The sequence below is a fragment of the Bufo gargarizans genome, chromosome 7, assembly GCF_014858855.1.
Source record: "Bufo gargarizans isolate SCDJY-AF-19 chromosome 7, ASM1485885v1, whole genome shotgun sequence".
NCBI lineage: Eukaryota > Metazoa > Chordata > Amphibia > Anura > Bufonidae > Bufo > Bufo gargarizans.
Genome location: NC_058086.1, coordinates 190,648,260 through 190,660,743, shown reverse-complemented (window position 1 = coordinate 190,660,743; position 12,484 = coordinate 190,648,260). Strand labels below are relative to the sequence as shown.

General features: G+C 45.1%; 1 pseudogene; it reads left to right on the top strand.

Annotated features, from left to right (window-relative positions):
• The first annotated feature begins 6,230 nt into the window (after positions 1–6,230).
• On the top strand, positions 6,231–6,327 carry LOC122944313 (annotated as a pseudogene).
• Positions 6,328–12,484: the final 6,157 nt, after the last annotated feature.

The window sequence follows — 12,484 nt, the reverse complement described above, 5'->3', positions numbered from 1 at the left end:
CGCCCCACCGCAGTGACAAAAAAAAATTTTTTTTTGATCACTGCACATTCACTTTACACGCACTGCGGCGATAAAAAAATCAGTTTTGATATTTTTTATCAACCGCAGCGGCCTCCGGTACTTCGCTAGCCTCCCCTTTGTAAGACAGGCTTGCTTTTTTTTTTCTTGGGTAGTCTCAGGGAATACCCCTAAATTTAGTTGCCCACATGTCTAACAGGGGGTATTCCTCTGAAGAGGCCTACAGGCTTCTGACCCAGTCGGATGAGGAGTGGGAGCCCTCATCTGATGAATCCAGCGGGTCAGAATACGAACCTGTAGAAAGCAGTGGCTCTCTGACCCAAAGTTCGGACGAGGAGGCTGAGGTCCCTGATACCACCAGGCGTACCCGGCCCCGTGTCGCTAGACCGCAGGTTGCGCAGGATCCGCTTCAAGAGCAGCAGAGTGGGGCTGGTGCTGTCGGATTACGTGGTGAGGCATACACCAGCAGCCCAGCCCTCCCTGGACCTAGTACCAGCACTGCCGTACAACCTGGTGAAGTAGCGAGCACCAGAAGGGCAGTTGAAGCTGGTACGGTGGCACGTGCAGTAGTGACCCCGTCGCAGCCACCGCAAAGACGTGCCCGTAGAGCCCCTAGAATCCCAGAGGTGCTGGCAAACCCTGATTGGCAGTCCCCAACTTCAGCCGCACCTGTAGTTTTCCCTTTCACTGCCCAGTCTGGAGTTCGGGTTGAGACGGCTCAGATCGGTTCGGCCCTGGGATTTTTTGAGCTGTTCTTGACTGCGGAGCTTTTAGACATAGTTGTGGCCGAAACAAACAGGTATGCCACACAATTTATCACCGCTAACCCGGGAAGCTTTTATGCCCAGCCTTTCCGGTGGAAACCAGTCCAAGTTTCCGAACTTAAAACTTTTCTGGGCCTCCTCCTCAACATGGGCCTGACAAAAAAACATGAATTGCGGTCATATTGGTCCACGAACCCGATTCATCACATGCCCATGTTCTCTGCTGCCATGTCCAGGGCACGTTTTGAGGCCATCCTGCGGTTCCTGCACTTTAGTGACAACACCGCCTCCCGTCCCAGGGGCCACCCTGCTTTTGACCGGCTCCACAAAATTCGGCCCCTCATAGACCATTTCAACCAGAAATTTGCAGATATTTATACCCCAGAGCAAAACATCTGCATAGACGAGTCCCTGATACATTTTACCGGGCGCCTTGGCTTCAAACAATACATCCCAAGCAAGCGCGCCCGGTATGGGGTCAAATTGTATAAGCTCTGTGAAAGGGCCACAGGCTATACCCACAAATTTCGGGTCTATGAGGGAAAAGATCAGACCCTGGAGCCGGTCGGTTGCCCTGACTACCTGGGGAGCAGTGGGAAGACAGTTTGGGACTTGGTGTCACCCTTATTCGGCAAGGGGTACCATCTTTATGTGGACAATTTTTACACAAGTGTGGCCCTCTTTAGGCATTTGTTTCTAGAACGGATTGGCGCCTGTGGTACCGCGCGAACTAGTCGCGCGGGCTTCCCCCAACGGCTCGTTAGCACCCGTCTTGCAAGGGGGCAGAGGGCCGCACTGTGTAACGAAGAACTGCTCGCGGTGAAATGGAGAGACAAGCGTGACGTTTACATGCTCTCCTCCATTCACGCAGACACGACAATACTAATTGAGCGAGCAACCCGTGTCATTGAAAAGCCCCTCTCAGTCCACGACTATAACCTCCACATGGGAGGGGTCGACTTCAATGACCAGATGTTGTCTCCGTATTTAGTTTCCCGACGCACCAGACGCTGGTATAAGAAGGTGTCTGTATATTTAATTCAATTGGCTCTGTACAATAGTTTTGTTCTCTACAGTAAGGCTGGGAGAACTGGATCCTTCCTCAAATTTCAGGAAGAGATCATCGAGAACCTCCTGTATCCAGGAGGTTCCGTGGCCCCAACCACCAGTGTAGTTAGCCGTCTACACGAGCGACATTTCCCCAATGTCGTTCCTGGTACCTCAACCCAACCGTCACCCCGAAAAAGATGTCGTGTCTGTAGCAGGAGTGGAATAAGGCGTGACACCCGCTATTTCTGTCCTGACTGTCCGGACCACCCTGCCCTATGCTTTGGAGAGTGTTTCCGGAAGTACCACTCACAGGTACACTATTAGCATAGGGATCATCTCACCAGGACAGGCACACAGGGCTATTAGGGCCCATTCACTCACAGCTGCTGCAAACGTCTCCTTTCACATGGGACAAAGTGCATAACGCACTTCGCCACATCTTTGGGCGATTTGCGCTTTGCACATTGACCCATGGGGAAGGAGAGGTTTGTTCTATAAAGGTAAAAAAACAAAAAAAAACAAAAAAAAAAAACAGGTAAGCAAACAGGTTAATGTTTAGTTCCAAAAGTTAAAGTTACACGTTCTGTTCCAAAGTTAATAAAATTATTGCGTTGTGGCCTGGTTTTTTCTTTTTTTTTTTTTTTTGTCTTTTTACCTTCCAGGTGGACCAACCGATCGACCAGCTGCAGCACCGATGTGCATTCTGACAGAAGCATTGCGCTGCTGTCAGATTACACGCAAGTCGGTGTATGCGGCGCTGCAAGACGGGATTTTCTCCTCTGCAGTGACAGATACGTTTGCCAAGGCATACGAGCTGAGGAGGAGGCGGCGTTCCTATGCTTTGGCAAACACTTTGTGTATATATATATATAAAAAAAAAAAATCCCGGCAATGATTTATTCATCCACATCGATTGATGCGAATGGAGAAATCTGGTTTGCCAGGGCATACGAGCTAAGTGGGTATGGATGTAGGGCGGAGCTCCTATGTCCTGGCAGACGCCTTTCCCCTCCATTTTTTTTTTTTGGCAGAGATTTTTTCATCCACATTGATCGATGCGAATGAAGAAATCTGTGCCGTTCATTTTTTTCTTTCAGCCCAGAGGCTGAACGGAAAAAAAAATCTCATTACCTGTATGCTCAATATAAGGAGAATAGCAGAAACTCCTAATGCTGGCCATACATGTAATGATTGCGGAGACCCTCAAATGCCAGGGCAGTACAAACACCCCACAACTGACCCCATTTTGGAAAGAAGACACCCCAAGGTATTTGCTGAGGGGCATATTGAGTCCATGAAAGATTGAAATTTTTGTCCTAAGTTAGCGGAAAGTGAGACTTTGTGAGAAAAAACAAAAAAAAATCAATTTCCGCTAACTTATGCGAAAAAAAAAAAAATTCTATGAACTTGCCAGGCCCCTCATTGGATACCTTGGGGTGTCTTCTTTCCAAAGTGGGGTCACATGTGGGGTATTTATACTGCCCTGGCTTTTTAGGGGCCCTAAAGCGTGAGAAGAAGTCTGGGATCCAAATGTCTAAAAATGCCCTCCTAAAAGGAATTTGGGCCCCTTTGCGCATCTAGGCTGCAAAAAAGTGTGACACATCTGGTATCGCCGTACTCAGAAGAAGTTGGGGAATGTGTTTTGGGGTGTCATTTTACATATACCCATGCTGGGTGAGAAAAATATCTTGGTCAAATGCCAACTTTGTATAAAAAAATGGGAAAAGTTGTCGTTTGCCAAGATATTTCTCTCACCCAGCATGGGTATATGTAAAATGACACCCCAAAACACATTCCCCAACTTCTCCTGAGTACGGCGATACCAGATGTGTGACACTTTTTTGATGCCAAGGTGGGCAAAGGGGCGCATATTCCAAAGTGCACCTTTCGTATTTCACCGGTCATTTTTTACAGATTTTGATTGCAAAGTACTTCTCACACATATGGGCCCCTAAATTGCCAGGGCAGTATAACTACGCCACAAGTGACCCCATTTTGGAAAGAAGACACCCCAAGGTATTCCGTGAGGGGCATGGCGAGTTCCTAGAATTTTTTATTTTTTGTCGCAAGTTAGTGGAATATGAGACTTTGTAAGGAAAAAAGAGAAAAAAAAAAAAAATCATCATTTTCCGCTAACTTGTGACAAAAAATAAAAAATTCTAGGAACTCGCCGTGCCCTTCACGGAATACCTTGGGGTGTCTTCTTTCCAAAATGGGGTCACTTGTGGCGTAGTTATACTGCCCTGGCAATTTAGGGGCCCAAATGTGTGAGAAGTACCTTGCAATCAAAATGTGTAAAAAATGCCCTGCAAAATCCGAAAGGTGCACTTTGGAATATGTGCCCCTTTGCCCACCTTGGCAGCAAAAAAGTGTGACACATCTGGTATCGCCGTACTCAGGAGAAGTTGGGGAATGTGTTTTGGGGTGTCATTTTACATATACCCATGCTGGGTGAGAGAAATATCTTGGCAAACGACAACTTTTCCCATTTTTTTATACAAAGTTGGCATTTGACCAAGATATTTTTCTCACCCAGCATGGGTATATGTAAAATGACACCCCAAAACACATTCCCCAACTTCTCCTGAGTACGGCGATACCAGATGTGTGACACTTTTTTGATGCCAAGGTGGGCAAAGGGGCGCATATTCCAAAGTGCACCTTTCGTATTTCACCGGTCATTTTTTACAGATTTTGATTGCAAAGTACTTCTCACACATATGGGCCCCTAAATTGCCAGGGCAGTATAACTACGCCACAAGTGACCCCATTTTGGAAAGAAGACACCCCAAGGTATTCCGTGAGGGGCATGGCGAGTTCCTAGAATTTTTTATTTTTTGTCGCAAGTTAGTGGAATATGAGACTTTGTAAGAAAAAAATAAAAAATAAAAATCATCATCATTTTCCACTAACTTGTGACAAAAAATAAAAAGTTCTATGAACTCACTATGCCCATCAGCGAATACCTTAGGGTGTCTACTTTCCGAAATGGGGTCATTTGTGGGGTAGTTATACTGTTTGGGCATTGTAGAACCTCAGGAAACATGACAGGTGCTCAGAAAATCAGAGCCGTTTCAAAAAGCGGAAATTCACATTTTTGTACCATAGTTTGTAAATGCTATAACTTTTACCCAAACCATTTTTTTTTTGCCCAAACATTTTTTTTTATCAAAGACATGTAGAACTATAAATTTAGCGAAAAATTTATATATGGATGTCGTTTTTTTTGCAAAATTTCACAGCTGAAAGTGAAAAATGTCATTTTTTTGCAAAAAAATCGTTATATTTTGATTAATAACAAAAAAAGTAAAAATGTCAGCAGCAATAAAATACCACCCAATGAAAGCTCTATTAGTGAGAAGAAAAGGAGGTAAAATTCATTTGGGTGGTAAGTTGCATGACCGAGCGATAAACGGTGAAAGGAGTGTAGTGCCGAAGTGTAAAAAGTGGCCTGGTCATGAAGGGGGTTTCACCTAGCGGGGCTGAAGTGGTTAAGAAAATTCTGTACCTGCGTTTCTTTTCCCTGTGCTTTAGGATGATTAAAAGAACTGAGAATGCCTTTTTACCTAAAGTATGCAGCAGGACATTTGTTCCGGAAACGCCAATGGATACAAATTCCTTTACAGTGCCAGTGTTGCTTGTCCCACCAAGGCAATATGTATTAATTGAAATAATTTGACAGTGCTCCCTAGAGAATTGTGAAAGAGACTGTTTGGATAATGCAAAAAAAATATATAACATCTGATTAATAAGAAACAAGTCTGTCAGTCTCAAATTATACAGAAGCCAAGTCTTTGGAATGTTGGAAGCTGTGTAATTGCGTTTACCTCTCAAACTGTTTAAAAGACTTACCCTGGATGGTAATGCAGGATTGTCTACCGACGAGAGCCTTTCAGCACAGGAGAGGACTGGTGTCAATGGCAAAGTGTCCAAGAAGTGACTATGTTATGGATGAAACCTCTCTCCTCGTAATGTGGAATTGCAAATATGCACAGAACTTATGGAGGAGGGTGGGTGTGTTGCTGAAGTATACTTGCGATTTGGGCTTCTTGAATCCCGAACTAGTAATGTATGGACTTTGTACTATGCCGCAGACAGGTAAGATGCAGGTATTATGGACCTTGGTGAACTACTTGAAAAACGCATTGTGGAAAGTTCATAATATTTTGTTGTTTAGGAGAGACTTGATTGATGAAAAAGAATGCATCAAAATTGTTTTAAGTGAGATTTATATTTTCTATTTACTAGACAGAAAACGTTTAGGTGTTAGAGCTGCTACATTGTGGAATATTAACAGTTGGAATGTGCTTCTTGAGTAACTTTTCATGAAATTGTTTGTTTCGTAAGTTTTTTAGTTTTATATATATATAATACAAATGTAAAGCTGGTCTTGTATGTATTGCTTCTTGGCCTTTTGGCTAAGATCACGTGTAGTATCTGTTCTTAGATTCCTGGTGGCCAGAGCACTGCCTGGATGTAGAGCAGATAACCACACAGCAAGCCTAGGGTGTACGGCTTGGGTTTAAAGGTACCCTTGCTAGGTGACCAAAGCCTTTGCTAGATCTAAGCCAGGGGCTATGTTTGAAAGCCTGAGGTGCAGAAGTGCCCCAGGAGTGGTGATCCTGTGGTGCCTGAACTCTTTTTGCTCGAAATTGTTATAATTCCGGGCCGTTATGGCACACATTTACTTTATTTATTTTTTTATGTTCACTGTTTGTTCACTTTCGACGTTTGTTTGTTCACTAGGATTTCTTCGGTAAGGTGCCCTTACGGGTACTCCCCTTGAGGTCTAGGAGGGTGTGGCCATCCTGGTTCTGCACCCCCCGCAAATCCCCTTGGTCTCTCCCTTCAGGTAGAGACCAGCCTTAGCAGTTGAGACTCTGTGCTACAACTGGGGTGGCGCCCAGGTTGAACACTGGAACCACAGATGCGCGTACCCTCGGCTTCTGATAAGGATTGCCTTGGTGTACCCCTGGCTTTGTCTGGGGGTTACCTGTTTTGTCTCGGTCCCTTGCAGGGGCCTTCTGGCCAAGAGGGACTGGGAAAGGTTTATGGGGGGCACTTCTTCTTTCGAAGAGGGCTTGCGATGGACTGTACCTAGTGCACGTTTTTTATGTGACATGCTGCACGATTTTGTTGCACGGGTGTAGAAAGCACGCTCCTTGGGCTTAAAAGAAAAAAGATGTTCTTGTATATCTCATAGTGCACAAGGCATCCATTATGCTGACTGTACCTGTCTCATGGATAGGTTGTTGGCTTGCACATACCCGGTTTTTGGCATGCAGTGTGATTGTTTGTTATATGTTGTTTATTGTGAGTTATAGGTAATGATTTATTTTAAAAATAAAATAATATAGCATCTATAAAAAGCTATTATTAGGATAGGTAGGAAAATACTTATAATAAAAGTTAATTAATGATAGGTAAAATAATAGCTATAAAAAAAATAGGCATGGATGATAGATAGCATAATAAGGATTAAGAGTAGCTATATACAGTAAATGAGAAAAGATTATAGGTTTATCTAGTGATAAAAAAATTACGAAGATATAGCAATATATTCTAGATCTTCACAAATTCTCGAAGTGCCGAAATTTTGCGATAAAAATTAGCTATTAGAATATTCGCGCTCAACACTATTGCACACCAGCTGCACACAAATCCGGATTCACCAGTGTGGGAATAGTAATAGAAGTAGCGACTGGCGACGATGCAGTAGCTGGAGAAGAGATGACATCCAGATGAGCAGCAATATTTAGCAAGAACTGCATTATGACATCCTGACGTTCGCTCTGGCGCCTCACATCACGTAACAATTCCTGAACGACAGGTTTGGGGTGACCAGCGGGGTCCATGGCCTCAGTGTACTGTCATGAACCAGCGGGTATGAATGTGTCCTACCTCCCCTAAGGGAGTTGTCTAAGTGAGCCACTCGGTTCTTCACAATACCCCTGATGGTTGGGATAGACTTTCCTGATGGAAAGGGTCGCTACCTCTTGAGGAGGATAGATACACGAGGCAGCTGGTCCAGGAGGTACCTGGGAAAGATACCAGAACTACAGGCATAGTTAGGCAGGTGGAGTCCTTACCAGAGGCAAAAGTGCAGGACCAAAGGATGAGGCAGAGGCATAGTCAGACAGAAAAAAGGTCAGGGCAGGTGGCATAGGTACAGGTCAGGCAATCCGGGTCGGCACCAGGAGAGTCAAGGCAAGCTGACAGGGACCAGACGAGTAACAGAATCCAGGAACACAGGTACGAGTCAGGAATACAGGAACACAAGTGGTTATCAGGAACCTAAGCAGAACACAAGGACCTTGACACTGAGGCATTTGGGAAGGGGGCTGAGCTACCTATATATGCCCATGAGGGCTAGGATTGGTCAGCGAGATCACATGACCTAACCCATAAAACCCAGGAAGTGATGTGCGCCGGCCCTTAAAATAGTGCTTCAAAAAAACAGCAGCAGGCATGCTGTGGCCAGGGCTGAGATGAAACTGTGGAGTGGATCCTCAGAACCACAGCACCTACACAAACAGAGCCCAGAGATGCAGCTGTGAATGGGAAGCTCTGGCCACAGATCACCGCTGAGCACGGCGCCCTGGACCGCGGTGGTAAGCAGAGGAACAGCAGCGCACAGTGCCACTGTTACTAGTAAAAGACAGTAAAGACAGTATTTTACACTACTGGAAAAAAAACAAAAAACACTTAGATGGAATTAAGATAAAAAGCATATTTTACAGTATGGCAGTGCTGGAGGGAATTACATGTAGTAATCAAAGTTCTAAGATCGGTACTTTTCATACAGTGAGAACACCCGTCACATTTTTGTAAATATTTTATTATATCTTTTCATGGAACAACATGGTATATACTCACTTTTTTTGCCAGTGGTTTAGACATTAAAGGGAATCTGTCACCAGGATAATCGCTATTGAAGCAGAGCCATAACCTAATAGCACTTAGTACCTTATTTCCAGATGTGCCTTTGTTTCAGCAATAGATGTTTTCTATCTTCTGAAAATCCTGTTTATTTGGTATGCAAATGAGCCAGTAAGGTGCCAAGAGGGGCGTCACTCTTGTAGGATGGAGCCCAGGCCCGCCTCCTGCTACAATGTGTCCACCCACCCCTCCTACATCACATTTAAGACATAACTCTGCCCCCTTTTCCCTGCACCCAGCATGAGGGCAGGCTTGGGCACTAGCAGGAGGCGTGCCTGGGCTCCTTCCTGCAAGAGTGACGCCGCTCTGGGCACCTGTCACGGCTGTTTAAGGGTAACAAGAGCATACACAGTAAAAAGAGCTACTGACCGGACCCAAACTAGGGAAGAGAAAGGGTGACCCCTGTCAGACCCTCAACACTCTCCCTATGCTGCTAAAGCACATGACCGGATCCATGTGGTGGAACGAGGCATGCCCGCGTGCCTAAGACTGATGAGCCCTGTAACCCCTACAATAGTGGAAGGGGCACGGCCACCGATGCCCTGCTCAGAATATGGAGGGAACCGTGGCCACCTCAGATCCAGTCAGAAAATCACCAGGTACACAATAATGTCTGCACACTTAGCTGATGGAGCTGCAGCCGCAGAGAAGACGGATCCAAGGGCCGCTGGCAATATCCGAAAAGCTTGCAGCAACAGAACACAGGTCCAGAGAACTAATAGCTTAACAAGTGAAGATACTCAAGGCAGAGCTACAACTGAAAAGAGAAATATAATCCACGCCCTGCAATAGGAGGAGGGGTGATTTAAAGGCAGGGAAATCAAACGCAGGAGGAACAGCTGGGAGTAAAGACCTCATCACAGGGGCGGAGAAACAGAACAGTGAGAACACCTCCAAACTCTAAGTGACATCATCACAGGGGTGGAGACACAGAGCTGTGAGAACGTCTCAAAGCTCTGGTAGTGACAGCACCTTGCTGTCTCATTTGCATACCAAATAAACTGGATTTTTAGAAGATAGAAAACATTTATTGCTGGAACAAAGTCACATCTGGAAATAAGGTACTAAGTGCTATTAGGCCATGGCTTTACTTCAATAGCGATTTTCCTGGTGGCAGATTCCCTTTAATGGCTGTGTGTTGAGATATTTTGAGGGCGTACCAAATTTACACTGTCATACAAGCTGTACACTGACTACTGTACATAGTATCAAAGTATCATATCTTCAGTGTTGCCCCATGAAAAGATAGAATAAAATATTTACAACAATGTGAGGGGTGTACTTACTTTTGTGACATACTGTAGCTCCACAGACTTTTTTCTTTGTCTGGCCAGCAGCCACAGCTATCCAGCATTCACTGCCCATACTCCTGAAGACGCCACAGTTCTGGAGAAACATGTGTATGTTTGTGTGTTTTTAGGAGTGCAATCACTTAATAGAAAGGTGGGTGCAACAACTAATACAAATATGCAAACCAGGAAACACTAGGTGCATAGTGGAAGTGCACGCCACTTCACCGTTAGTGATGAGCGGCAGGGGCAATATTCGAATTCGCGATATTTGGGCGAATATTCGCCATATATTTGCGAATTAGCGAATTCGTAATCTCCAGGCATTATTTTCTTGATTGCGAAAATTGGCATACAAATTTTCGCATAAAAATTCGCATGAACTGGTATTTTCAAAAAAATCGAATATTCGCAATTACGAATATATTTAGCGATATTCTAAATATTTGCGAATTCTCGAAGTGCCGATATTCACGATTAAAATTCGCAATTCGAATATTCGTGATCAACACTATTCACCGTGCTGCAGTCGAGTCACATTATTATGGCCACCAGCTAAGATTCAGAGTAACCACTCTTTGCAGCACGGACAGAAGCTAGACAGGCTGGGAGCGACTCAGTAAGGTCCTGGTAGGTTGTCACAGGTATCTGGAGACATACTGACTATAGCGCATCCTACCGCTTCTGGAGGATGTGGGGGGGGAATCCATCCATAGAGTGAACACGATGATCGAGGTGGTCCTACAGATGTTCACATGAGTTCAAGTCTGGGGAATTAAGAGGCCAGGGTAGTACCCGTACTTGGAAGTCTTTGTCATGCTCTTCCAACCAGTGTCAGACATTTCTAGCCATGTGACATGTTGCTTTGTCTCATTGGAAGATCTCATCCTCCCCAGGGAAGACAATCAGCATGTACGTGATCTACAAGGATGTATTCATATCAAAATTGGTTGAAAGTGCCTTCCAAATGGATGAATGGGACCAGAGAATGCCATGAAAACATTTTCTGGACCATAACGCTGCCACCACCAGCTTGTGTTCTTCTAGCAATGCCTGAAGAGTATTTGCTCTTTGATGTTTCTCGCCTGACATAGCAATGTGCATCAGTTTAATGAAGGAGGAAACGTGAATTATTGGAGAAGGCAACCATTTTCCAAAAGGATACTGCATGGAAAAATTAAGCATTTTCTGCCAATGCAACTCTGTTAGCAGAGATGCAGTGACCAACCGTCTGCTTTGGAGCCCCATACGCAGTAGAATTCGCTGAACTGTTGTTTTAGACACACCTCTGGTAGCCCCTGGGTTCCTTTTGTCGGTGATCTGCTCCACTGTAGTGTGTCGCTCGGCCTTCACGCACATTCACCTCCCATGGAACGTGGTTCCCCCCCTAGTTTCCAGGTCGCTTATTTACAATGGTGGCATTTGTCCACTCACGATACACTTTCACCACACCAAAGCCAATAATCAGCCCTTTTTGCAACTCTGGTAAATCGCCATTGATGACTTATTTTCTGCCTAAACTCAAGATACATGCCAGACGGTGAGAGCTCCTTATAAAGCTCCTGAGGATCTTCTATTAATCTTTCATGTAATCCCCTATATGTGATTCTAATGCATTCATGATCCGCACAATCCCTGCTATCCTTGTTTGGCACGGCTTACATTAAAAACCTCCATCTTCACCTCCATACTTTGCTCTTCTAGCACAGCTCAATGTTACATTCTGGACAATTATTTTTTCCATCAGGTCATGACTAGGGATGAGCGAACTCGAACTGTATAGTTCGGGTTCGTACCGAATTTTGGGGTGTCCGTGACACGGACCCGAACCCGGACATTTTCGTAAAAGTCCGGGTTCGGGTTCGGTGTTCGTCGCTTTCTTCGCGCTTTTGTGACGCTTTCTTGGCGCTTTTTGAAAGGCTGCAAAGCAGCCAATCAACAAGCGTCATACTACTTGCCCCAAGAGGCCATCACAGCCATGCCTACTATTGGCATGGCTGTGATTGGCCAGAGCACCATGTGACCCAGCCTCTATTTAAGCTGGAGTCACATAGCGCCGCCCGTCACTCTGCTCTGATTAGCGTAGGGAGAGGTTGCGGCTGCGACAGTAGGGCGAGATTAGGCAGATTAACTCCTCCAAAGGACTTGATTAACTGATCGATCTGCAGCTGTGGATCATTGAGCTGCTGATCCTCAATTGCTCACTGTTTTTAGGCTGCACAGACCGTTTGTCAGTCTCATTTTTCTGGGGTGATCGGCGGCCATTTTGTGTCTTGTGGTGCGCCAGCACAAGCTGCGACCAAGTGCATTTAACCCTCAATGGTGTGGTTGTTTTTTGGCTAAAGCCTACATCAGGGTGAAGCTGTGACACCAAGTGCATTTAACCAGCAATAGTCTGTTCATTTTTTGGCCATATCCCAGTCT